The 26307-nt window shown below is 40.0% G+C and overlaps 1 long non-coding RNA gene and 1 pseudogene across 1 annotated transcript; both read right to left on the bottom strand.

The window, feature by feature from the left end:
- Window positions 1–4211: 4211 nt before the first annotated feature.
- LOC109675977 (succinate--CoA ligase [GDP-forming] subunit beta, mitochondrial pseudogene) lies at window positions 4212–6520 on the bottom strand (annotated as a pseudogene).
- Window positions 6521–10380: 3860 nt separating this feature from the next.
- Window positions 10381–23178, bottom strand: LOC141415694 (uncharacterized). Its single transcript, XR_012440658.1, has 3 exons — window positions 23053–23178; window positions 22794–22885; window positions 10381–10499 (listed from the first exon to the last, which is right to left on the bottom strand). It is a non-coding gene; the product is annotated as an uncharacterized lncRNA (long non-coding RNA).
- Window positions 23179–26307: the final 3129 nt, after the last annotated feature.

Genomic DNA, 26307 nt, shown 5'->3' with positions numbered 1-26307 from the left:
AGAGATAGGTCTGGCTAAAGTTATTAGTCACTGTGGCCCTGCCCTTATGAGGGATTACTATGGTTCTTGCAGGACCCCATTTAGCTCCTGTGAGAGCAGGTTGTTACATAAAGAGCCAACCTGGCCTCTGAATCTCTCTGGCTTTCTGTTTTGCCATGTGACCTCTTACTAATCCCTCAATTCCAAAAAAGAGGAACTGTTGCATTTTCTGACAGGAGGTAAGTGTGGTGAGCAGATCTGCTGTGAGAGGTGAGACTTCCGGGGCCTCTAAAGGCCATGGGTCCATTTCACGGCCCTTGGAGCCACAATTGTCTGGTCCTGGACACTTGACAGACAACATTTTATGAGAGAGAGTAGAGCCCAGGTCTCGTGTGCTCCCTCTAGTCTGTTTCCTCAGGCCACATACAAGTGTCTAGAGCTTGGTGATCTGTCCTGACAGGGAAGTCACCTAAGCAGCAGCATTCATTCTGGATAGAGCTGTCCAAGGCCTGAATCTGATAGGAAAGAAACAGCATGCCAATAAAGATAGTTTGTGTGGGAGAAACCTGACCTGAGGACCAGAAATTAATCCTGGATAGTCCTTCAAATCAGAAAATAATTTAATGAGGATTAAGATACAATTTTTTAAAGTGAAAGCTCAAAAGTTATAATCAATGGAACAATATTTAAAGGACAACGAAGAGCTAAGGAAAACCACTGGAGCCAAAATTGAAACTAACAAAGAGCAGCCTGGCATCAGCAGCTCATACCTGTTATCCTAGCTATTTGGGTGGCTGATGTTGGGAAGATAATGTTTCAAGGCCAGCCCAGACAAATAGTTCATGAGAAACCCCTCCACACTCCATCTCCAAAATAACCAGAGCAAAATGGACTAGAGGTGTGGCTCAAGTAGTAGAGCACCTGCTTTGCAAAAGAAGGCCCTGAATTCAAATCCCACTCCCACCAAAAACTTGACAAAGAAAAAACTAAACATTGTGAAAACAGACCTGGTGACACACAGACAAGCCTACTATGATAACAATTAGTGCAAAGGAAAAGGATATGTGTTTAGCAATCACAAGATAAAGAAACGAAAAACCTCCAAAACACCAGAATCGATTCAATGACAGGATAATTGGAGTCCATAAAATAGAACCCAAAAATAAGAAAAAGCATTCAAAGATAAAAATCAAGAAAATTTCCTTGAACTGAAGACTTGAATGTACAGGACCAAATCTTTCTGTAGAAGACAGTCGTATATATATCCTGGTTAGCTTATTCCAAGTCAAGATTTAAGACAAAACTTTCTAACCATAGGCAAATCACCTAAATGGGGGAAAACCAGGCTGCTCTCACGATACTTACTTGAGAATTTACTTAATTTTGATAGAGGAATGTTTAGAGTGGTCTGAGGAAAAGGATGCGTAACCTAGAATATCATGCTCCCAGAAGTCATCTACAATTGATGAGTATTAAACAGAAAAAACAAAACAAAGCAAAACCACAAACAAAAGAAATATGTATAAATTCCTGCAAAGCAAGCATTCAACATTTGCTGAGGGTTTGTTTTATCACAGGCTCTGATTTTATTCCATTTACCCTCTCAAGAATCTTAAGAAGCACCATTTCCATTTTCATTTAGCTAAATATGGTTGATTAACAGATATTCAATATTTCCCTTGATCATGAAAGCAGCCAATTAAAACATCAATAACAAATAACCAAATAAGAAACAGAGAAACTTATTTGTTTAAAAAAGCAATGCACACCAAAACTCTTTAGCTGTATACGTTGTACATTTTATAAAAGCAAGAGCAAGGCATAATCTCTAGATTAAAACGTGGCACTGGTGACTCATGCCCGTAATCCTAGTTTGTCGGAAGGAGGAAATTGGGAAAATCAGCTCCAGACCTGCTCCACAAAAAGTTCATGAGACCCCATCTCAACCATACAAGCTGGGCATGGTAGCATGCCTCTGTCATCTCAGCTACAGTGGGAAGCATCAGTTAGAGGATCACAGTCTAGGCAGACTTGTGCCTAACGTGAGACCTTATCTCTATAGAATTTTTAAACCTGTTGAAGTCACCATGAGAAGGGGACTAAGGTAGAAAGGAGAAAAATAGAGGGGATGAACCAATTCGGGTTGTAATACATATGTACATGGAAATGCCATACTGTGACAAAGACATACTGTGACAAAAAAAAAGTCTTAAACAAAAAAAGTCTCTTTTCAAAAACAGCGAACGGAAAGGTCAAGCAGGTCCTGCCTAGGGGTTGGCACCAGTGGAAGCGGAGGATAGAAGGAAAGGGTGTAGGAGAATAGACATGGTGGAAATTCCATGTGTGCGTGTATGGAAATGGAAACATGGGACCTGCTGAAACTGTTCCAGGAATAGTATGGGGGTATGGGGGAAAGAAGAATGGTGGAGGAGGCGAATCTCACTAAGACATAATGTTAGCACATTTGTAAACGTCACAATGTACCCCTAGTACAATAATAATATGATAATTTAAAAAGTAAATAAAAAATATATCTCCAATTAGATTTTGCAGCTGAAAGAATTTGAGAATGAAGAAATAAGGTATACTTTTTTACCTTTAGTAAAACAGAAAACCAGAGCAAAAAAGGGCTGGAGGCACAGCTTCAGGGATAGAGCACCTGCCCAGAAAGCCTGAAGCCCTGGGTTCAAATCCCAGTACTGCAATTTAAAAAAAGAAATGTCTAGATTGAAAGGTCTAGAGAAACTTGAATGGAGATGAACCCAACTGAATATGTTACACTGCCACACAAATTAGGCTATTTAGGGACGGTCCTCACTAGGCAAGGATGAGTGTGAGTGGAGTTAGGTTTGTATCTAAAAGTTGAGAAACCTCAAGCTATACTGCTCAGACTGGTGTCATTGTGCTGAGATAGCTACATCTAGGGTTGCTTGTGAACCTCCTTGTTATTTGCAAATACATTGCTCTAAAGGCAATTTATTTCTACTGCAGTCACTGCCTCTCAGAAGCCTGTGGAACCCTTGCATCCAACCAGCTTTTTTTTCTAGGTTTATTGTCAGTAGAAAGATAATGCTTCTAAATGACTTTCCTGTAGAAATCAGATGAAAACTTTTTTAAGAGTTAATTAAATATTGAATTTTATTTAAATTTGTGTACTGATAAGAAGTTGCTAAAACTTAAAATCTAACTCAAAAATTTCCCACCACAAAAACAGACAGTCTGGAGGTGTTGAGGGGGGAGTCACATTCCCTTTAATTCTGTGTTCTCATACTTCTCCCTCAAGCCAGTGGAGCCTGGGGGTGGAGGGGACAAGAGAGAGAGGGGAGAAGACTCTGAGTCACAGCACAATTTGGTTTCAGCGTTGTCTCCTCGTGAAATGGCTTCATCACAGAGATTTTCATAACAATCAGCTTTCATCAGTTTTGACTTTAAGGTAGAACATTCTACTTCAAAATCACAAGTAAGGCTCCTGGCTTTGATTTTACTGTGGGGTAAACAGTATGTGTGACACTAAGGCAAATTGTAGAATACATGCGTGGCATGTTAATATGAACTTTCCATTGTATACTTTAGAATTTTCATGGACTTTCTAAAAGTGTTGTAATTAGGAACTTATAAAAATTGCTCCAGTGTGTGAATTCTATTTGCTCCAGTGCGTTAGTTGTACCCTTTTAGTAGTTAATATTTAATTATCATCCTGTCTGAGGTTTTTTTTTTTATGGCCTGTGATTTTTCTATTATAGATGATTAATTCCAGAAAAGTGCTTGAAAATGAACCAGGGCCTGGTTTCACATTGTGTATATACATCATTGTACATTATTTGGCACAAAGAATGTCCCCCCAAAGTTGGCCAGCTATATGTACTGAGTAATTATGAGAAAAGTATGAAGCAAGGCACCAGTGGCTTAATCCTAGCTACTCAGGAGACAGAGAGCAGGAGGATCTCCGTTCGAAGCCAGTCTGGGCAAATAGTTCAATAGTTCACCAGACCCTATTTCAAAAAAACCCACACACACACAAAAAGGGCTGGTGGAGTGGGTCAAGGTCTATGCCTTGAGTTCAAGCCCCATTCCCACAAAAAAAAAAGTGTGAAACTGTAGAGCATTATTTTGATAAAGACTATATAAGTAAAATCAGATCTAGGCAGTTAAGACATCTTATTTGAGAAAATTCAAATTAAAGATTTTTCATACAGTTCTTGTTTGTTCCCTCCCTTCTTTTCCCAGTGAGATCATTGTTTTTGTCGCAACAATGAAAGACCCGGTCTTCCCCTTGGGGAACAGGATGAAGCATTGCTTCTTTGCCACACTGGCTTCTTGGCTGCATCTTGGCGCTGAGGTAATGGAGAGTCACTGCTATTGAGGATGTTCTGAGCCTCTCGGACATTGGTTCCTTCAAGTTAGACCACCAGGGGCCTTGGTTTCTAGCTCGCAGCAAGCTTTGGTGATCCCCATGGTAATGATAGCACCATTGACAATATCACCAAAAGTATTGACAAGAATGGCTTCACTCTCAGGACCAGACCCGAGCAATTTGAATGCCTGATATTTTTGAGCTTCCTTCACACCATCACCAAGAGCCAAGATCAAGGTGACTAGCTTCCCACCACTGAGGAAAATGATGACACAAACAGCCATCAGGAATCCCAACCCACTCACAAAGCAAGTAATTTTTCTATCTACTCCTGTGCATTTTAGATCATAGTTGGTAGCTTCATTTTCATTGGGCTCACTCTCTGATTTGTCATCCATAACAAATATATCCTTTGGCCAAAACTCAGCAGTGTCATCAAAGTTTTTCTCAGTATTAAAACAGAAAAACTTGTCCTCTGGAGTTTCACCAAGAGGATTCACTTCCATCTGAGTAAGTGCTTAACTTGACCAGCAACCTTGTTTTTCAAAGGTCCAAGAAAGCCCAGATTGTTGGCTATCCACAGAGATTGACTGTCCTTTATCCCTTCAGAAAGCTCCATGTGCTCCTTAAAGGTAAGTTCTGCAGTGGAAGCTGCTACCGCTTCAATGTCAACCCTCCAGAATGGGGACATTGTAGGACCAGTCCATCAGAATGAAGCTAAAGCTTCATTTGCAGTGTTGGCTACAAGGAGGCTTTGGACTCTCCATTGTCAGAGATCAGCCTCTTGATCTGGTATTCCTGCTTGTCCAGCCATCTTCTGCAGGTTAACTGAACTCCCTAGGACCTGACTGCCAGGATCCAGAGCCAGAGTACCGAGCTCGTGGAAGTTAACTGGCCTGTGCTGCCGTGGGGGATGTCATTTAATCAGGACCCTTGCATAGGCAGACGAAAGCACTTTTAACTGTTAAACATGTCCAGGTTACAAAGCATGATTCTATACCCTGAAGGTCTGCATGACAACAGCTTTTAGTCTACATTGCAAACATTTGTGATGAAATTCTAATAATTATTTATATCATTATTTAAAAATTGAGAATTTAGAGTGGCTAAATAATTACAAATTTTGGACCAGACATTACAACTCAAATTACTCTTGCATTAAGTAATGTATTCTAGTAACTGTACTTTTTATCAGAAGAGCAAGCTAAATTGTTACACATGACTTTTGTCACAGAAAGTCCATGTGGTCATTTGCAGAAACTTGTGTGAGCTAGGTAATTATATTTCACATGATGCAGGGATAGGTCTTCAAATAGTTGAATTAAATTATTTAAATTTGAATATTTTTCCATTAACTTACTTTGTATTTTATTTTGTCTTAAATTATGCTTCAATGCATGAATCTCTTACAATTTTAATTGTAATTTTTTCCATTTCTCCTACTTCCAGTCTCCCCAAGACACACACACACACACAAAAGTGATTTCATTAGTGATCGTTGGCTTCAATCTTTAGCAATTCTTAATCCAATATAATTAGATTAATAAAATTATCCAATTATAAGATTGATAATTGGAGGAAGTTAGATCCTACTAATTAGGGTGGAGTTAGTTAGATCCTATAGGTCTTGGAGACACGGGAAGGATGAGGGTCAGTGTTTAAATATGCTAAGAGGCCAGGCCATGTCCTCTGGTCACTTGTCCTCTGTGCCCTCATCCCTCCTTCACTTCACTGCTAGCCTCTTGAGGTGTTTCCTCCATTTTCCAGCCTCCCAGCTATTATTTTCCATAAGCAATCTGGTCCTCATTTACCATGGGCAAATAACTCTCTTCTGAAGGCTGCTGTCTTAGTCCATTCAGGCTAATGTTGCAAAATACCAAGAACGGAGTGGTCTACAGCCAAAGAATTTATTTCCTCACAGTTCTGGAGGCCCTGAGCCCAAAGCACCAATACATTCCATGTCTGGTTCCATTTCCCTTCCTGGTTCAGGGATGGCATCTTCTGATGTGTTCTTGCATGGCAGATGGAGCCAACAAGTTTCTGGGGTTTCCATTACAAGGATTGTAATTCCATTCATGAGGCCACACCCTCATGACTTACTAACCCCAAGTACTCTGAGGACTGCAACTCCATCATATGAATTTTGGGAGACACTGTCACCAAAGCCTTCTTTTGAATAAATGCCATGGGTATGTCTCAGCTCTTTCCTGACATAAGCTCTGGACAATGGCAACCACTCCTTGTTCTCCAGAGTGTTCTCCTCAAATCCACCTTGTGGTTCTCTTCTTATTCCATGGCCCCATAAAGGTACTTCCTTTTTCCCTGCTTTTGGCAGATATCAGGATTAGCCATAGTCTTCTTAGCTCCTCTTTTTTTCCCACACATCCCACTTGTCCTGGGAGGGGTTTCATTGCATCAGATGCCTTCACTGCCACCCCCAGGGATCTCTCTCCTAACCCTTCTTCCCATTGGCACCACCTGGCTGCAATTACAAGTGGACCCAGAGCAACGGGATGCCTCACCACGCGGTCAGATGGAGCAGTCTCAGCTTGAATGCTCATCTTTCCCCACAACCTCCCTCCGATTTGGTTGGGACTTTCATGAAGGTTATCCCTTCTCCTAAGTAGTATTTGTTTCAGGTTTCCACTCACCATGGTTTCCATGTCGATCACGCGATCACTCAGGTGCGGCTCCCTTTGTCACGCGTGCCTGTGGTCCCTCGACTCCTTCTCATGGAGCTGGCTACAGGTTTTACACGGAATTTATTTAATTTGGACTTGAGCAAGTAGCATTGAGAATTTGCTCTCCTGCTTTACGCAGGTTAACTTTTTATTGTTCTTCATAGCCCTCGCCATTCTCTGATATATTTCATGCGGAATAGTTCATGCCAGCTGACTAGACTAGAAAAGTCCAGTGAAGGCACTACATTCTGCTTTTACTGGTTTGTAACAAGCACACAATTCATATTTGCTGCATCATCCTTGCGACAGATTAAGTAGTCCTTGTTGGACCCTGGGTAGTTCTCTCAAATGTGTGGGTAGTTAAAAATTTAACCAGGGAATGCCATTAAAAATACCTCATAACTTAAAAAATCACACATTAGTTAAATAGGTGCCATTCTTCCTATTTTAATTTAAGGGGTGAATGAGATAAGTTTTTAATATGGGGAAATTTTAAAGCATGTATATATTTCTTTGGATTTATTAAAATCTATGAAGTGTCAGTGTGTTTCTACATTCTGCTGTATTTCATGTAAGCTCTATTTTCTAATCCAGAGCTGTTCTGTCTTAGCCGAACCCAATGTTCCTGTTTAACAGGGACCCCACCTGGAATGCTGCATCTCCTAACTCAAATAAGGGTCACTGTAAACATGATCAGTACTGTCAGTGCACATGTGCATGCTTTGCTCCCTGTTTTTCATGGCAGTGTACACAATACCAGACCACTAAGGTATAAATAACATTGAGAGGTTGACCTTTTCCATAAAGGATTGTCCTTTAATTTCTACTTGCTTTAACTCTACTGCAGAATTACAACACGTATTTTACTACTGTGTAAGTTCATTTCCATTGCTATAACAAAATACCAAAGGTTGAGTCCTTTGTAAAGAAAAGAGACTTATTTAGCTCACAGTTTTGCAAGTTGGAAGTCCAAGATCAGGCAGCTTCATTGAATCAGCCTCTGTTGAGGGGTATCCTTGGCAAGGGCACAAAATAGTTGATCCAAGGATGTCACAACAATGACCTAATCACCTACCACTAGGCTCTACCTCTTACAGGTTCTAGTGCCTACCAATACTTACACTCTGGGGGCCAAGTCTCCTATGCAAATCTTTGGGGACACACCCAAACTACATCAATCCCAAAGCAGCAATGAAAAAAAAATTCAATAACAGGTTTATAGTAAGTCGGCCTGACCTTCCCAGGGCAAGTTACAGTCTGTGCAGTCAACATCTGACAGTTGTCTTGTGACAGCTCCACACAATTCTGCCATCCTCTCAGGATATTTCCTAGAGGACTGTGCAAGAATTCAAAAGACAAACAATTACCCAAGTCCACCATTTATTTATTCCAAGAAAGTACTCAAGTAAGAAACTTATGCAAATCTGGAATCTGTTGAAATGAAAGACAGAATATAAGCCTCACACAGGTTATTTTCCTATTTCTAGATTTGGTTTTGTGAGCAGTTGGGGACTGTAGGTGAATGCTTGTACAAAGGCTGTCTCTGAGCTTTCATTCCAGAGATGTTAAGTATTATTATATAATTAATAATATAACAATATAACTGGATCCTGCTGAATTTGGACTACTTTGTCAATATTTAATATTCATTATTTGGCATGGTAAATTATTCAGCAACTTTCCATGTATAGAATAAATATTTAGTGAGTATTTGTGGTTATTGATGGGTAGCAAAGACAGATATTCAAGTATGCAAAGGAGCAACTTCTTAAGTTGCTGGGGTCAAAGGGAAACCCTGCAATAGCAAGGACAGGAAAGGTCACTGATTATTGCACTGCAGAAGGCAATGAGTCATTATTTCAACTTGGTCTTTAAGGAGTAGGAGTTTACCAAGCAATTAAAGAGAGAATGAGTGACTTCTCAGCAAAGGAGATCAATAAAAATCACCTCTTATTTTCCCCTGATTGCCTCAGGGTCAGAGGCATGTGAGGAAAAAGGGACAGTGAGCTACAGCTTGAGTCAGATAATAGGAGCTGATGGAAAGTGAAGCACCCAACATGGCAACATGAAGATTCAAGGAAATATCACAATGAAACTCCTTGAAGAGCTAACTTAATCAAACAAAAATGTCTTTTTTTTTTCAAAATCGGAGAACAGAAAGACAAAACAAGCCCTGTATAGGGGTTGGTACCAGTGGGAGGGAGGAAGATATAAGGAAAGGGTGTAGGAGGATGAATATGGAAGAAATATTATGTAGTCATGTATGAAAATGGAAAAATTACAACTGTTGAAACTATTCCAGGAATGGCAGGAGGGGAGATAAAGGAAAATGATGGAGGGAGTAAATTCAGCTATGGTATGTTGTAAGAACTGTTGTAAATGTCACAATATACCCCAGCACAGCAATAATATGATAATAAAAAAGACAATTCAAAATTGTAAACTTTATGAAATTGGTCATTTAAAAATTTTTCTCAGTCAGGCATGGTGGTGCACACCAGTCATCCTAGCACATGAGAGGCTGATGCAGGAGGGTCGTGAGTTGCAGGCTAGCCTGGGCTACCTCGGAAGACCCTGCCTAAACAAACAAACAAACCAAAATGAGAAATATTTACTTGGTTGATAAGGCATATGCTTTCAAGAATTAAGATATTTATCCTAGAGTTTGTAATTATAAAACTATCCTATTTTATCTCTGTTTAAATGTAATCATTTTGATGATGATGACAACATATTTGCTAAACCAAAGAAGAAAATGGTAACAGAGAAATCATCAATGATGTATTGTAATAATATAAGAAAGAAATAATAAATGGTGGAATCTACTGTCAAGTTCTGAAACAGGATAGACTAGAGAAATGGAACATGAAAAACAAGAGCCAAAAATTCAGAAATAAATATGTATTAATAAACAGCTTGATTAAAAGCACAACACTGTTTTCTCTGCTTTAGGCTTCACACTCCTTCACTGGGTTGCAACTTACAACAGAAAAGCAGCATTCTCCGCTCTTTCCCTGTCCTCTGACACATGTTCTGTGAACCAAGCAAGATAATCTCTAAGAAGAATGTCATGTTGAGAAAACCACCTGACTGTCTCCTCATTTGATCTAGAGATTGCTCATTAAAAGTTACAGAAAGTAGACATCTGTGTTGCAAAGACCCCCATGTAGAAGAACTGACCAAGACATAATAGCTCCAGGCCCAAATGATAAAGTCAAAATTGTGTAACAACAGGAATCATTGAAGTCTACCAGGTGTTCAGATCAAAGAAGATCTCTGGTGTTAATACCCATACTCTACCACATTCAGAATGTACCTTTCTCATTCACTTTGCTAAATAAATCTCTGATAGTCTCTTACCTCTACCTTGCGTCTCAGTCTGAAATTCTCTTCTGGGATCAAAGGATAAGGACTCATGGGGGCTCTGAGTTGAGGTTTCTGTCTCTGGGGACCTCAGGCCTCCCGCTGGACCACAGTGGAGAGTTCTGTAAGATACAATGGAGAGGCTCCAATGAGTAATGGCTGGGCATGGATGGAAATTCAAGGGAAGGAATGAGGATGACACTGGGGCTTGTCACATGGTAGTAGAGGAGAGTAATGCTGAAGGATGTCAGGAGTTAGAGGGTGAGGAAGTAAAGTAGAGCAGATAGGATAGTCCTGGCTGTACTAACTTTGAAGTCCTTACAAAAAAGTCCAGGCAGACGTACTCAGGTCAAAGATAGGCTACGCATAAAGAAACACCTTGAGTTTCAGGACAGGGAACAGGTTAAATCCCTGTTCCCTGTGAATAAGAGTAGGAGAGCGTTGATGTTGGGGTTTTAGGAAATATTGACTAGTTGAAAGCAATGGCTTGTTCTCAGTCTTCAGCGTAAGGATCTCTCAGGAGCAGCTGATACAAGCAATGATTTCCTCCTTGGCACTTCACTCTCCCTCGACTCCCTCCTGTCCACAGAACTCGGCTGCATTTTCTTCACGGGCTCCTCCCCTCCCTGGTCTCTGATGTTGAAGTGCTTGAGGTTTTGTCCTTGGTCCTTTTAGTTATCTACTTACACTTATGACTTAGTACAGGCTTCCCTTGATCTCAGGCCTGTAAAGAATGTATGTCACGCATTGAGCACACAGTTTTTAAGTAATAATTTTGTACTTAGTATTCATAAGCCTCACTTGGCTGTGAATAAACAGACTATATTCATGGGATTCACCCTTCACTAGAGAAAACATAGATAATAAAAGTGTGTGATTTGTAAGTTCTCAGTGAAAAATGAAGGAAAGTAAGGGATGGCAGACCAAGAAGGCATTTCTCAAAATGTCCCCTGAGAGTAGGGACATGACACGTACCTGTTAGAGGAAACACTACGACACTGGCATGTTCTTGTCCAAGAACATCAAGGAGGGTGGTGAGGCTGCCAGGGCTGGAAGGGAGGAGTTGGGGCCAGAGAGCTGTCTATGCCAGGTTAGGAGGGAGCATCCCCTAGATGGCGGCTCAGCCTTGTTCCAAGAAACAGGAAAGCCTTCATAGGGTTCTGAGATGGTTTTAAATGTCACTCCTGGGGGCGCTAAGAAGCAAGTCAAATGAGTGTAATTTGAAGGTCGAACTAGCAGGTTTTGTGAAATGGGCAGGGAAGAAGAAGAATCCACTATAAGGCCAGGGCTGGGTGCCCATGAGGGTGACTTTTGGAGGATGGTGATGCATGCCCCAAGCACTGGTAACCGACTTTGACTCTACATGGGGTGTGCTCCAAATTTCCCAGTGGAGCAAAGTGAGTTCATAGGAGAGATCAGAACCAGATGTACCCATGTGGGAGACATCTGTGTCCACTGTGCCCTGCTTCTCCCTGTGCCTCCCAAATCTACTCCCTTCCTTCCTACCACTGCTATCAGCCTGGACTGAGCTGCCCTCCTGCCTTTGGTAGAAAGAAGCTCTATTCTGTGTTAGATCACTAACCTTCCTTGCAAACTGGCCCATTTACATTCTGTTTCCCAGAAGGCAGCTAGAATTTTATATGAACATGAATCTTTATTGCTCTCTGATTCACAGGTCTCAATTATCTTCTTATCATCCCTCAAATTAATATGGCACTGCCAAATCAATCTTGAGAAAAAAGAACAAAGCCAGAAGTCTAGCACTATCCTGGTTTCAAAATATATTACAAAACCATAGTTATTAAAACAGCCTGGTACTGGCATAAAGACAAACAAACCTACAGGCCAGTTAAACATAATAGAGAGCCCAGAAAAGGACTCATGAACAGATCTTTAACTACAGTGCCAAGAACAGACTTTTTAGAAATGGTATTGGAGGAACCTGGGTTTCTACATGCAGAAGAATGCAGCTGGAGCTTTATCCAACACCACATACAAAAATCAACCTGAAATGGATGAAAGACTGAGACATAAGACTTAAAACTGTAACCCCCTACAAGAAAACATAGGTTTGGGCAATGAGTTCTTTCATATTCCTTACCATGGCCAATGGGCCTTCCTAAGCTCTGGCCTTGGTTTCCCTTCCACATTCTCCATTTCCAGTTCCTTGGCTGCCCACTTTTTTCAGTTCCAAACCAACAGCCTCCTCACTTTTTCTTGGAAACATTAATCAAAATCTAATCTCAGGATACGGATGTGGAAATTTGACCCCTCATGCATTGCTGTCAGGAATGGAAAATGGTGCACCCGCTGTGTAAACAGCTTGGTGTTTCTCAAAAACTTAATCAGAAAATTCTCCTATCACCCAGCAATGCTCTTCCTAGGAGGAGAAATACCCGAAACAGATAAACACATAGAGACAGAAAGCAGATGACTGATTGCCTAGGGCTGGGGAGAAGGGAAACAACTGTTGAGTGGATTAGGGGTATTATTTGCACTTGGTCTTACCCAAATGGCTGAAGGAGTCATACACGGTTTTACTTTGGAATGATAAAATGGTTTGAAATTAGACAGCAGTGATGTCACATTGTGGATATACTAACTGCCATTGAATTGTTCCTTTAAAATGGCTAACTTTATGTTATAAGAATCTTACTTCAGTAAATATTATTTCATCTAATTTGGGGTCATTATCACTTGCTGTTCCTTCTGTCTCGGTCACTTTCACCCTTCTAGTTGAATGGTTTGAGGCCTCACTTTATTTATGTCTCAGCCTAGATGTTATAATTAGATGATTTCTCTGGGTGCTCAGACAGCAGCTCCCTTCCCTCCTCTCCTTCAAAACCCAATACCAGACAGGCGCTGGTGGCTCACGCCGGTAATCCTAGCTACTCAGGAGACAGATCAGGAGGATCATGGTTCGAAGCCAGCTGGGGCAAATATTTTGCAACAGTCTATCTGGAAAAAAACCATCACAATAAAAGGGCTGGTGGAGTGGCTCAAGGTGATAGCCCTGAGTTCAAGCCCCACCACCACAAAAAAAAAAATCTCAATACCATATTACATATATATATATGCATGTGTATATGTATCAGTTACATGTGTGTGTATGTTTATATATGTGGCTTATCATAGATTCATATCTTTATATACTTATTCTTTACTTATATCTTTATTCTGCTACCATTTTCTATGTAGCTCCATGGCCTCATTTAAGTCACTTGAACTTTTTTTAACCTGCAGTTAATATAAATGGGGATATTAAAATTTTCCATGTAGCCTGTTATCAGAATTAAAAGAGATAAGGTATATAAAATGATTGGCACAGTGCCTGGGTATTTAACAAGTACTTGGTAAACTGAGTTATAAATCCTGTTTTTAAAGAGTACACACATGGTAGTGTTGAGTGTGATTGGTTTATGTAATCCTAGCTACTCAGGAAGAAGAGATTGAGAGGAGCATGGTTTGAGAACCGCCTGGGCAAAAAAAGGTTAGCAAGACCCCATCTCAATAAAAAAGCTGAACCTAGTGGTGTTCACCATCATGCCAGCTACACAAGAGGCCTAAGTAGGAGGATCAGAGCCCAGTCTGGCCAGGCAAAAAAACAAGAGACCCCATGTGAAATATAACTAAATCAAAATGGGCTGGGGCATGGCTCAAGTAGTGCAAGACCCTGAGTTCAACCGCAGTGCCATCCAAGCAAAATAAAATAAAACAGAAAAAAACCCTACATTCCAGCAAAAAGCAGTGAAAGAGAGAAAGAAGATGCCTCCACCATTCTTGTTTTACCTGCCTCCACCCCATTCCTGGAAGAGTTTCAGCAGGTCTCATTTTTCCATTTAGATACATGTGTGCACAGTATTTGCACCATGTTCACCCTCCTACACCCTTTCCCCACTCCTCTCCCCTCCCACGGTATCAACCCCCCACCCTGCTCCAGGCAGGACTATTTTGCCCTCCTGTTTTGTAAAAGAAAAAAAAATGACATTTTTATTTGTTTAAGCTAGCTACACAGGGAGTTTCCTTGTGACATTTCCATGTATGTATGTGTTAGAATCCGATTTGGTTCATCTCCTCAATTTTCTTCTTTCTACCTTAGTCCTCTTCTTATGGTGATTTCAACAGGTTTAAAAATTCTCTATTCATTCGTGTATAGGAAGTACATCACCCATATTCACCTTCTTAACTTCCTTCTTTCACCCTCCCTCTCCCGTAGGTGACCTCCCCTTAGTGTGACCTGTTTTTCGTAATATTGCTGTATTTGTATACATAGCCTATGCCATATGCTGTTGGACTAGAGTGAAAATTTTCAAACATACATGTCTAGAACCAACAGTGGGATCGGGATTTTTCTACACTTGCTTTCTTTAGCCCTGTGTTATCTATTATTGTTGGAATACTTTAAAGCAAAATCAAGACTTCTTATCATTTCATTCCTACCATATTTCACCATATACATTCAAACGAAAAAAGTTTCTTTACAGAATCTCAATGCCTTTATAAAACTTAATTAATGATTTTAGTAACAAATAATGTTCAAATACTTATTTGAACATTTATTTGAATGTCTTTAATCATATCAAAACATTTTAAAATTTGGACAAAAAAATTATCTCACATACTGCCTGCCATTTAGTCTCTTTTTAAATCTAGCCTTTTCTGTCTCCTTTTCAAAATGAAATTGATTTATTGAAGACATTGGGGCAAGTGTTGTGAGAGTATCTTAAATCCGTATTTGTCTTTTTTCCTTCAGTTGGTGGCTAAATTATTCCACTATCCCCTTATTGCCTTTATGTGGCATTCCAAGGGCTTGAGAAGGTCAGAACCCCCCTTTGGACAGAGATGACCCGGGAGGTGCAGTGCACTGCTCCTGCACCACCCCAGGAGGCGAGTGCCTAACGTTCAAATGATGCTAAGACATTCGGTGGATGATACAGAGGTGGAGAGTGCTGAGCGCCTCATCCCTTCATCAGGGCATTTCCTGTGCACTTTTTACTGAGGTCTCTCAGGAACCATGAGTGGCCAATGCCTTAATTATAGATTACACAAGAGGATGCAAAAAGTGTTATTTTCTTCTGACATTTCTCTCACAATTATGATCTGGAATTCTTCTGTAGGAAAAGACTTTCCCCCACCAACTTCAACCTTTGGGTTTCTCTGAAATGTAGTTTGATCCAGAAAGGCAATGGTTTTAAATAAAACAGTCCCTTTGATTATGACCAGTGAGGGTTTGTTAGTTTGTTTTAATTATTGTTGGTTTTCCTTAAATTTCCTGTATAATTATAAGGCCATCGATGCTTGTATATTGAATGAGCTGCCTCCAATTGGATCATGATTTCAGTGGGAACCCTGTCGTGGTCCTCTGTTAACTTGTCCAGATCCATCTACTTGTTGTAATATAGCTATAACTTACTTTATACCATAAAATAAACTGAGGATTTCATCAATTACCTTCCCAAAAAGTAGCATGCATGTCCACTCAAACTCCTGCAAATGGATGTTAATATTACTTTTATTAATCATTGCCAACATTTGAAAGTAATGTCCTTCAGCAGGAGAATGGTGACATTAATTCTGGTACATCCAAATAATACACTATTTATTAGCCAGCACTAAATAGAGATGAGCTCTTGAGCCGTGAAAAGACATGGGGAAAAAGGAAAGTGCATTTTACTAGGTGAAAGAAGATAATTCCAAAAGGCTCTGTGCTGTGTGATTTAACCACGTGATGTTCTGGAAAAGGAAAAGTATGGAGACAGTAAAATGATCAGCATTTGCCAAGGACATGGAAAGGAAGAGTTGGATATATGGCAATGAAAAGACTCTGTTTGATACTATAATGGAAAAAAATACCAAATTCCAAAATGTATAACACCAGGAGTGAGCTATATTGAAAAACATGAATTGGGAGTGATTGTGGAGTGTTCATGTAGGTTCATCAGTTGTAATTAATGATCCACTGTGGTGGGGATTGATGGTGGAGGAGGCATTGCATTTGGCGGTGGGGGGGGAGTCAGGAAGGAAATGGGAACTTGGTGCTTTCTGCTCAATTTTTTCTATGAACATTCTAAAAAAATAAAACACGAATAAAAAGTTAACACATGAAATATATCTTACTTCCTTTTATGTTTTAACAAAATTTTAGTATAAGAAGTTTATTTTGCATGTGAATTCTACGTGATACCAAAATCATGCACTTTTCCTTAAGGATGAATTGTGCTTCCCTTTGTAATGTTCTGGCCATAAAGAAGCCCAGTGTGTAGGTTTTAAAAGTCATTGATAAAGACAGACCTTTTTCATATTGGAAAACAAAGAATAATCCAACTCTTTTGAGGCTAACAGTGACAAATAAGATAAATATAAAGACCTTACTCTTAAGGCTAAGTCCGTCATCCTTCAGATATTGCTAAAAAGTAGATTTTGTTGTAGCTTCAGCCATTGTGTTACTTAACTGATTTTTTTTTTTTTGCAGTGCTGTGGATGGAGCAGGGTCTTGCACTTGTTAAGCAAGTGCTCTACCTCGAGCTACGTCTCATTTGGTGTTAGTGAAGAGACATACATACAATACTGTAGCGGAGCAAGCAATTTAATGCATCATTATCAATGTTTTAATGATATCAAATATTATTTTATGGGGATCATAAGACTGTTTTCAAAATGGACAGTATATCTAAAAGGAAGCCAAATTGTGCCATACTAAAAGCATACATTATTTGATCATTATACCTTCTGACTCCCTCCTTCCCTTCCTTCTTTCCTTTCACCCTTTCTTCCTCAACTTCCTTTCTTTCCTCTTCTTTATCATCCTCTGCTCTTTCTTTTACAGTTTTCCATTCTCTCTTACACAGTTTAGAGAAAATAAAAAGTAGTTGAAATTGATTCGGAGCCTCAGTTTACCACAAATATGTATATGTTTGATTAGAAGACATTTTCTCGCTCTCAAAGGTTTATTTCCTAGGGTTTACTCTGGGTTTTCTGTGCTAAAAACCATGTTCAATTTTTACATCAGATCCAAATACAACTAGATAAGTATGTATAGCTGTTAAATGTTTTATATTTTTCCCATAATTGCATATGACCAGCAAAGATTATCAATCTAACTCTAAATTCATGGATCTCTGCCTTTCTGAATTTAGAGTTTCTGCCTCTTCAGTCGAAATCTGAAAATATTGGTCACTGTAAGTGGGTGAACTAATATACAGGATATTTTAATTAAAAACATCATTCTTTGAGATTAGTCCCAAGGTGGTAGCTGCAAACCAGGACATGACTGACAGCTCATTATGCTCTACTTTTGTGTCAGGTTTCCATGGTAAAGGAGCATGGGTCCTGTACTCACAAGTCAGTGCACCTGCAAATCATGACCTACAAGGTGTCTACCTGCAACTGACAGGTCAGTTTCAGGCCAGCTTTTCTGGCAGCAAAATCTGTCTGTGGACCTGCCTAAAGCTGCTATTCAAAGCAGTCACTGCTAGTGACTCTGGGACACTAACACAGAGTCACTGCTCCAAAGCTAACAGCATCGCATCTCTCATGACGGCATTTGTCCTTGGGCAAGTTTGTCATTTCTGAGGCTGTTTTCTCCTCTGAGTAGAGGAAGTAATAGTGACATCTGTTCCATTCATTGCTGGTAAGAGGATTAAGAAAATGTGTGAAAATATCTCTACTCTGGTGCTAGGTAAGAGGTAACTACTATTTCAATATTTTCTATCATAAGTTATGTATGCACCTGTGCCTGGATGGCCTCCCAATTGCAACCATTTTGCAGTACTGATGTTTTACTTGAGATTTGGGTTTCTGTGAATTCTTTTGATTTTTCTCTGGCTGGCCCAGCTTCTAATCATATTGGCATAACACAACAACTGCTTGGAAGGCTATTTCTAATTAAAAGTCCTTTGAAATTCACTGGATCATGCCACAATCTTAAGCCATTGGTTATGTGATGTCCTGCAAACACAGATATAGAGGAAGATGGTATAAGACTTAGATTACAATAGACCTATTTTTCCAGGAAATACATTACAACTCCATTGCTTTGACCCAGTCTTTATTTCAAACTTTATTTTTAGATATTTCATCTTTCTCATAAAATGAATTTCAGAATGTTTAGCCACAAGGATATTGTGGGCTAACAATTTATAACAGAGCTATTTGTGCAACATTTGCTATTGACTCAAAGGTTGAAGCCTTTTAAATGATTTCCTCATGGTCCAAATTCCTGGCTTTTAAATTTAGATTTACCTGTGCTCAGTTTCTGATTTTGAATCTCACTAACTCTGATCTGAAGAAAGTAGAAAGGGTGTTTGAGCATGAGTTTTTTTCCTTGTAAAACAGGTTAATCCATGCCGTTCTTGCTATTATACCATTAGCTATTATCAACCATTAGCTATTATCATTTCTTTTTAGTCTGAGAATTAGGTGCCCTTATCATCTTAAATATGAGTCTACTCAATAGCAATCGTGATTAGTTTTCCTCTCTTTCCCTGCAGGAATTGCTTTCTGTGTTTCATTAGTCTTTTGAATTACCTACACTATTCAAAGTTTCCACTTGCAAGATTCCTTCTTGTAGGCTCACCCCCATTCTCTTGTCTTTCTTGCAAGTACTTTAATGAAATGGGAAGAATTTCTGCTGATTGCTTTAAGAAGTTGCACTGAATTTTCAGGAAGTATGTGTGCCAAAATCTATGAATAATTTGACATTATCAGAAAAATGTCACTTTTCTGCTCTTCTGCCATAATTTTTTCCAGTTGATTCTTAATACATTATTCTGTCTTATGCAAATGTGTACTTTATTTGTGCACCCCCTTTCTCTGTGCATTTTTGATGCTCTTACACATGTGGTCAAATCCACAAGAAATCCCTGGGTGACAGAGACACAGATGGCTTTCTGTCTTCACCACCTCTCTTCTCACTAACTAGGCTGTATCAGTTCACCTGCCCAAGGAAAGAGTTACACTGCTGTCATTAGTCCGTCTTCACTCCAACTGTTCTAGCCTGTGCCCTTCAGCTGTCTCTCCACATCTCCAGTTGAAATCTTCCTAAACTCATGTCTTCTGAGGCTCAGGATGGGGCATGGCACTTTACTGCCTCTGACTATGAGGGGAGCAAGAAAGAAAATTCAGTTCATTGTCAAAGATCACAGTATTTTGGTGCTGATATAACAAGGAACCAGAAACCAGGCAATCTCAACAATAGAAATTTGTGTTCTCAGAATTCTGGAAGCCACAGATCTGAAGTCAAGATGTCAACAGCATTTGCTCCTTGTGTGGGCTGGAGAGAGACTATTTTATGCCTCTTTCCTAATTTCTGGTGGTTTGCTGACAGCCTTTGGTATTTCTTGGTTTGTGGATCTTTTTCTATAGATTCATGTCTCTGTGTTCAAATTCCCCTGTTATAAGGACACCGGTCACATTGAACTAGGGTCCCCCCATATGATCTCATTGTACCTTATCATCTTAAAATACCCAATTTCCAGTAAGGTCACATTCACAAGCACTGGACTTTAACATTGTTTTGGATGTTATAATTCATTCCATAACAGTCCACTTTACCTTTATTTTTATGTCCAACACAGTTTTATTTTCCCTCCCCATTTACAAAGAAGAAGGGCCGTGGATGAGGTCCACCAAAGTCAAGTCCAAGTGCCACATTCTCCCAGCTGCATAGAAGGAGCAGCTGGAACTGAATTCCACCATCCCCTACAGTTGAGCTAGAAATGCGACCAGAGAAAGGGACTTCAACTTGCTAAAATAATTATCAGAACTGTGGTAGATGATTCGTTTGTTTTAGGTCATATTATTTAAAAATTGTAATGCATTCTTACTTTTTGAATACCATTAACTTTCCAGCATTAGTATGAAAATACATCCTAAAATATTATTTTCTGCTGACTATATTTATACAACTGTTCATTCATTGTTTAGTTTCTGTAAATTTGCATACATTTTTTTCTTTAGGGATTTGTGTGTTTAAAATGTCAACAGTGTGAATGCTATGCAGTTAAGCAATAGGCACAGACAGGCCACAGAGATCATCATTTGCATTGATAACTAGCCCTGCAAAGTAACAGTCTTGTGCCAATTTGTCATCTCAAAGTCACTGTGATTGGTGCCATCCATGAAGCTGGGGCCTAGCACTATGGTGCTTCCAACAAGACCGTCCAGACTCCTCTGTGGCCACAGGTTTTCACAGCACTGTCCTGCTGGGTGCTGTGTTAAGAGCTCTCAGGTTTTGCTGAGAATGTAGCCTGGAGGGCGCCGTCATCTCTGACCCATTCTACCAGGGTCTCAGTCCCCCATCCACAGCAGCCACGTACAAACCTCATTGGACAACCTTGTTATTCAGTGCCTCTATTTGTCACAACCACATGCCTACTACTTACCTGTGGGATTGTGAGAATTATGTGAAATTGTGTCAATAAAGCAGAGTGACATGCATATAACAGCATTTCAGTCAATGACAGACTCCATCTACGAGGGTGGTCCTGAAAGATTATAATGAGTTGAAAAATCCCAACTGTCTTGTGATGTCATAGCCATCACCACATAGGGCAACACCACTCACATAGTTGTGACCACGCTGGCATGAACAGACCCACCCCACTGTCAGCCACGTAAGCACAGCACACCCAGCTGAGTACTGTTCCTAATTGCTAGTGATAGTAAACACCTGTGCTTCTAGCTTATGCATTCACTACACTGTCATTGCTATTTTCCTGTGTACTCCTTCTTCTTAAAAAGAAGTTTACTGGAAACAATGTGCCATGTCACCCCAGCAGCAGCTCACATTTTGTCATTGCCATCTCCTTCACATCAAGCAACTGTGTGACAGCGTGACATCTAGTTTGTACAATGACAAAATCATCTGAGGATGGATTCTCAGAACCCATTCCTGTAGACTATGGATAATAGTGTCAGGTACATAAGAACACGTAACACATGATATAGGATAAAGTAATAAAATGGTGTGGAAAATGTTACAGCTCATGACAAAATAAAAGCAAAGGGTGTGGAAGGAGAAGCCATCGTTATTCCACTCTGGCTCATACCCTTCATTATCCAACTGTATAGCTGCAAGAGGAAAGTAGCCTTCCTGCTCCAGTGATCATGGACATCCCAGTCAACTGGACTCAATGCATGTTTTTGTACCAACTAAGACAGACATCTGCTTGTGGCCAACAGACTGAGGGAGAGGTGATGGACACTGTCAGAGTGTGTCCCGGGCAGAGGTGGTTTAAGTTCAAAGACACCCTGGCCAAACTGAAATCTGTCCAGCTTAGAGCCCCAGTTTTACTCAAATTCAACTTTTCAACACCCAGGTGACAGTGCTAGGAGGCAAAAGTAATTCCTTTTGTTAAAAGTACATTCTAAAAATCTAAAAGTGACACTTCAAAGCGACTGCTGCTTCTCCAGGGGTGGCTGGAAATCAACACACTCTCAAGTAGCTTTTAAAAATATCTTTGGGCCACATGCAGAGAGCAGAGCTGCTGGTGCATTTTAACTTCTGTGGAGGTGTTTAAATTGATGTGTAAACGTACAGCCTAGGAGTCCATGGAAACACTGAAGAGCTGTGCAAGGTGACTCCCAGCACTTGGGAGGTTGAGGCAGGAGAATCGTGAGTTTGAGGCCAGCCTGGGCTACATAGTGAGACCCTTGCTAAAAAAACGAAAGAAAGAAAGTCAGTGAGAGAAAAGAAAGAAAGAGAGAGAAAGAGGGATGAAGGAAGGAAGGGAGGGAAGAAGGAAGGAAGGAAGGAAGGAAGGAAGGAAGGAAGGAAGGAAGAAAGAAAGAAAGAAAGAAAGAAAGAAAGAAAGAAAGAAAGAAAGAAAGAAAGAAAGAAAGAGAGAGAGAGAAAGAAAGAAAGAAAGAAAGAAAAAGAAAGAGAGAAAGAAGGAAAGAAGAAAAGGAAGCCAGGTGTGTGGCTCATTCTAAAATCCTAGCTACTCTGGAGGCACAGATCCAGAGAATAGCAGTTTGAGGCCAGCCTGGGCAAATAGTTCACAAGACCTTATCTTAATCAATAAAAGCCAGATGTGGTGGCATGTGCCTATCATCTCAGCTATGAAGGATTCATTAGCAGAAGGTTCAGGGTCCAGGCCTGCCTAGGCATAAACATGAGACCCTATCCAAAAAGCTAAAAGGGCTGGGGGAATAGCTTGAGTGATAGAGCACCTGCCTAGCAAGCACATAGCCCTGAATTCAAATCCCATGACCACAAAAAAAAAAAAAGAAAAAGGACGGGAAAAGAAAGAGAAGAAGGGCAAAATAACACTGTATATGAAAACCATCCTATCCCAGAATTTAACAATAGGAACAATGAATGAGTTATAAAGGAGAGGAGAGACTCACAAAGGTAGGACAAAACCCAACAACACAAATTTAAGTCACACGACTGGTATCCTGCAATGAAAAATTACCTACAAATCCTTAGAACTCAGCCTGGTGTGTCTCGACAGCTTTCCACTCTGCTCACGGAGGAAATTTGGGAGGGATGAGCTCCTGATGAGAACTGGTTTGGGAGAGGTGAAAGGAGAGGGGTGATTGTGACCTTTTCCACCTTCCTCAGTCTACAGGAAAAACAAGCATAACACCAAATGCATAACCCAAAGGGATGCCCTGCCAGTGATGGCTGCAAGGGGGAAAACCACAGGAAAAAGGGAAGGAAGACCCATTTACCTTGAGCAAGAAACAGAAATTCATGCATATGAGAAGTGCACAATTTAAGAAAGGACTGTGAGATCCTTATTCCGGCCCTGTTCTGGCTTCTAGGAACAGCAGCTGTGGAAACAAGCCTAGGTGAGGGCAGGGAGTGGCTCCAGCAATCAGGTGATAGGTACATAGGTGCAGGCTGCTACCCAGAAAATAAGCCACAACCTCCAGAATGCGTGAGTTGGTTATGACACGTGTTTTGCTGTGTTAAGATTCTTGCAACTGGCATTTTAATTATGCTAGGTGTGACTTTGCTTTGTCAGCAATAACTCCATTTTGAGCTTCTTCTTGCAACACAAGCTGTAACTGAGCCAACTGGCTGGCTGACCGTCACCTTGACAACCGGCTGGCAATTGTGAGCCTGTATGCAGATGAGATGGTTGGTGACAGAGGCCTTTCTCCCCCAGCTCACATCCAGGAGCTGAGCTAATGCTCTTTACTTACTTCTAGGACTATAAGTGTTAATGCTTCAAACCCCATTCTCAAGTAAGAAACAAGTTAATTAAAACAATGAAAGGAAAGACAGGTCAGGAAAGGGAACAAACTACTCTACTGAAGGCTTAACCTCTTTGTAATAGAGAATTTCTCCAAAACAAAGCAAGTTCACTCAAAGATGTCATGAAATGGAATTTTCTAGAAACAGAAGAAGAACTGCTCACACACAAGACAAAGGAGTCCTTAGTAGCTGGAAAACTGATGTCAGGTGACACCACTGAGGCATAGCTTATTGTGTTAGTGAATTCTAATGGAAAAGAGATTTCTTCAATCCACAGTAGACTGAGCAAGTTCCCTAAAAAGGAGAAAAATGGAAGTGGCCCCAAATATCTCCACAGCAGCATCTGATGCCAGAAAAAAATGTCCATGGAAAAGAGAGTGGAGTGCAAGACGTTCTTCTCATGGAATTGTCACTGGAGGGTCAAGAAGGCCCCAACAGGACACCCTGACTTGGGGAAACAGTGAAGTAAGCCATGGAAAGAGACCCCCACAGCTCAGCCAATTCTGAAGGGAGAAAACTAACTAAGCCATGGGGAACATGGTTCAGAATGTACATGTTATAAATTTTCACATCACGTTAAAGGGTTTAAAAGAAAGAGGAAAAAAATGGCTATGATGCACCCATCAAGTGAACCTGTCAAATATTTTAACAAAATTGATGAGTGAACTTAGGAGCAATTACCAGGAGTTCAAAAGAAAAATAAACTCATAGATATATGGGGAATAAGGAATTCTGACATAAGTTTACAAATAGATATAAAACAGCTCTATCCAAAAGGGCAATAACCAGTCACAAAAAATTTAATTTACACTTATGCACATTTGCATTATTATTAGTTTTCTACAAAAACAAGTTATAAAATAGTTCAAAGACCATGAAAAGCAGAGATAAACCAGATGAATGAGCAAGCAGGATATCTATTAAGCATTTTTTGCCCCTTTTTAGTATTTCATAGTTTTTCCTAACATTTATTAAAGTTATAATATATGAAACAAACCATAAACAATATGAAAAAATTATATATCTGCTATTTGTCTTATTTTAACCTAAAGATAGATGATTGCTTCTAAGATATACAAAACAAAGAAAATAATATTTATTTCTTAAAAGTACTATATGGAGCCACCAGAAAAGAAGTAAAATTTTTTTAAATTCTTATTCTTATGTTTTGGCAGTATTAGGGTTTGAACTCAGGGCCTCATGCTTGCTAAGCAGGTGCTCTACTACTTAAGCCATACAACCAGCCCTTTTTGCTTTTAGTTATTTTTCGAATAAGGTCTCACTTTATGCTCAGGTCAGCCTGGATCCCATCTTCCTGTTTACATGTTCCACTTGGCTAGGATGATAGGCATGCACCATCACGCCCAACTTAATTGGTTGAGATGGGATCTCACTAACTGCCTCATCTGGCCTCCAACTGTTATCCTCCCTATCTCTACCTCCCAAGTAGCTGGGATTAAGGCATGAGCCACTATACCTGGCTCAGAAAAAATATAAGATTCTTGTGATATTTAATGCTGTGTGAGTGCTTGAGTAGACCATGGGGTTTCTAGATTAAATGTTGTTTCTGAGTGTGTCCATGAGGATATTTCTGGGTGAGATTAGAATTTGAATCAGTGAATTCATCAAAGCAGATGGGCCCTCCCAGTTTTATTGGCATCATCCAATTCATTGATGGCCTAAAAGGAAATTATCATTAGTGCTATTTTCTGGGTATCCAGAAGGTACATCATGGAACTTCTTAGCCTCCATAATAGTGTAAACACTATCCTCACAATCTCTCCCTTTCATGATTGTGTTTGTGTGTGTGTGCTGTGTGAGTATGTACACACAAATAAAATACACATATATATGAACACGACTGGTTCTTCTTCTCAGGATAGCACTGACTATCAGAATTAAGAATCTAAATTAGCCAAAATTGGAAGGATTCAAGAAAGGATGTGAGTGAGTGTGAGAACAGAAGTCTAGTTGTACATAACTTGCAGCACAGAGGCAATCAGCACAGTATGCTAAAGACAAATTATCCTAACACCTGTTAAAAATGGGCAGGGTGACTGTCTTCAAGACTGGTACAGCAGGGGAGAGGTACAGTAGTGGGAGAGAGAGACTGGGCTCAACTCCAATTGTAAGAAGGAGAAGTGGAGGTTTCCAGTCGGGGCTAGCATGAAGGAGAACATGGAAAACTACTAAGAAAAGACTGTGCTTAGGTATCAAAGATGGGAGGAGAAGAGGAGCTTGAATGGTATTAAGAGAGGAGGGGTTCTGGACACCTGGCTCAGCAGGATTCTTTGCTTAGCAGGCCAAGGGCAGGGCCAAGGCTGAGGTGAAGTGAAAAGAGCACACAGAAGTTTGACTAAAATCTGATCAAAGGGGCAGGAGGTGCCCTTGTTAAGTAGATTAATAAATCACAAAAGGAGTAAAATATAATTTTTAGAATATGTTGAAGAAAAAGAGGCAACAAAGAAAACTGCAATAAATTCAAAAAGCAGAAAAGTTAAGGATGATACTTCATACAGAAATACATTTAAACACAATACTAAAATTCAAGACAAAAAAGAAAAAAGATCTTTTGAAAACATAAGGTATTTATTTACTCCATATGGGGAATAAATCAACCAGCACCTTTCTCGCCTGCAGAAACTTCAATCCCTACTCCAAGTTCTTTTGTCAGCTTATAGTTCAGAGAACCTGTATGCTGACACAATGCTTGCTGATGCATCTCC

The sequence above is a fragment of the Castor canadensis genome, chromosome 13 (genome assembly GCF_047511655.1).
Source record: "Castor canadensis chromosome 13, mCasCan1.hap1v2, whole genome shotgun sequence".
Lineage (NCBI taxonomy): Eukaryota > Metazoa > Chordata > Mammalia > Rodentia > Castoridae > Castor > Castor canadensis.
The sequence above is the reverse complement of the archived record's forward strand: the minus strand, read 5'-3'. Positions and strand labels throughout refer to the sequence as shown.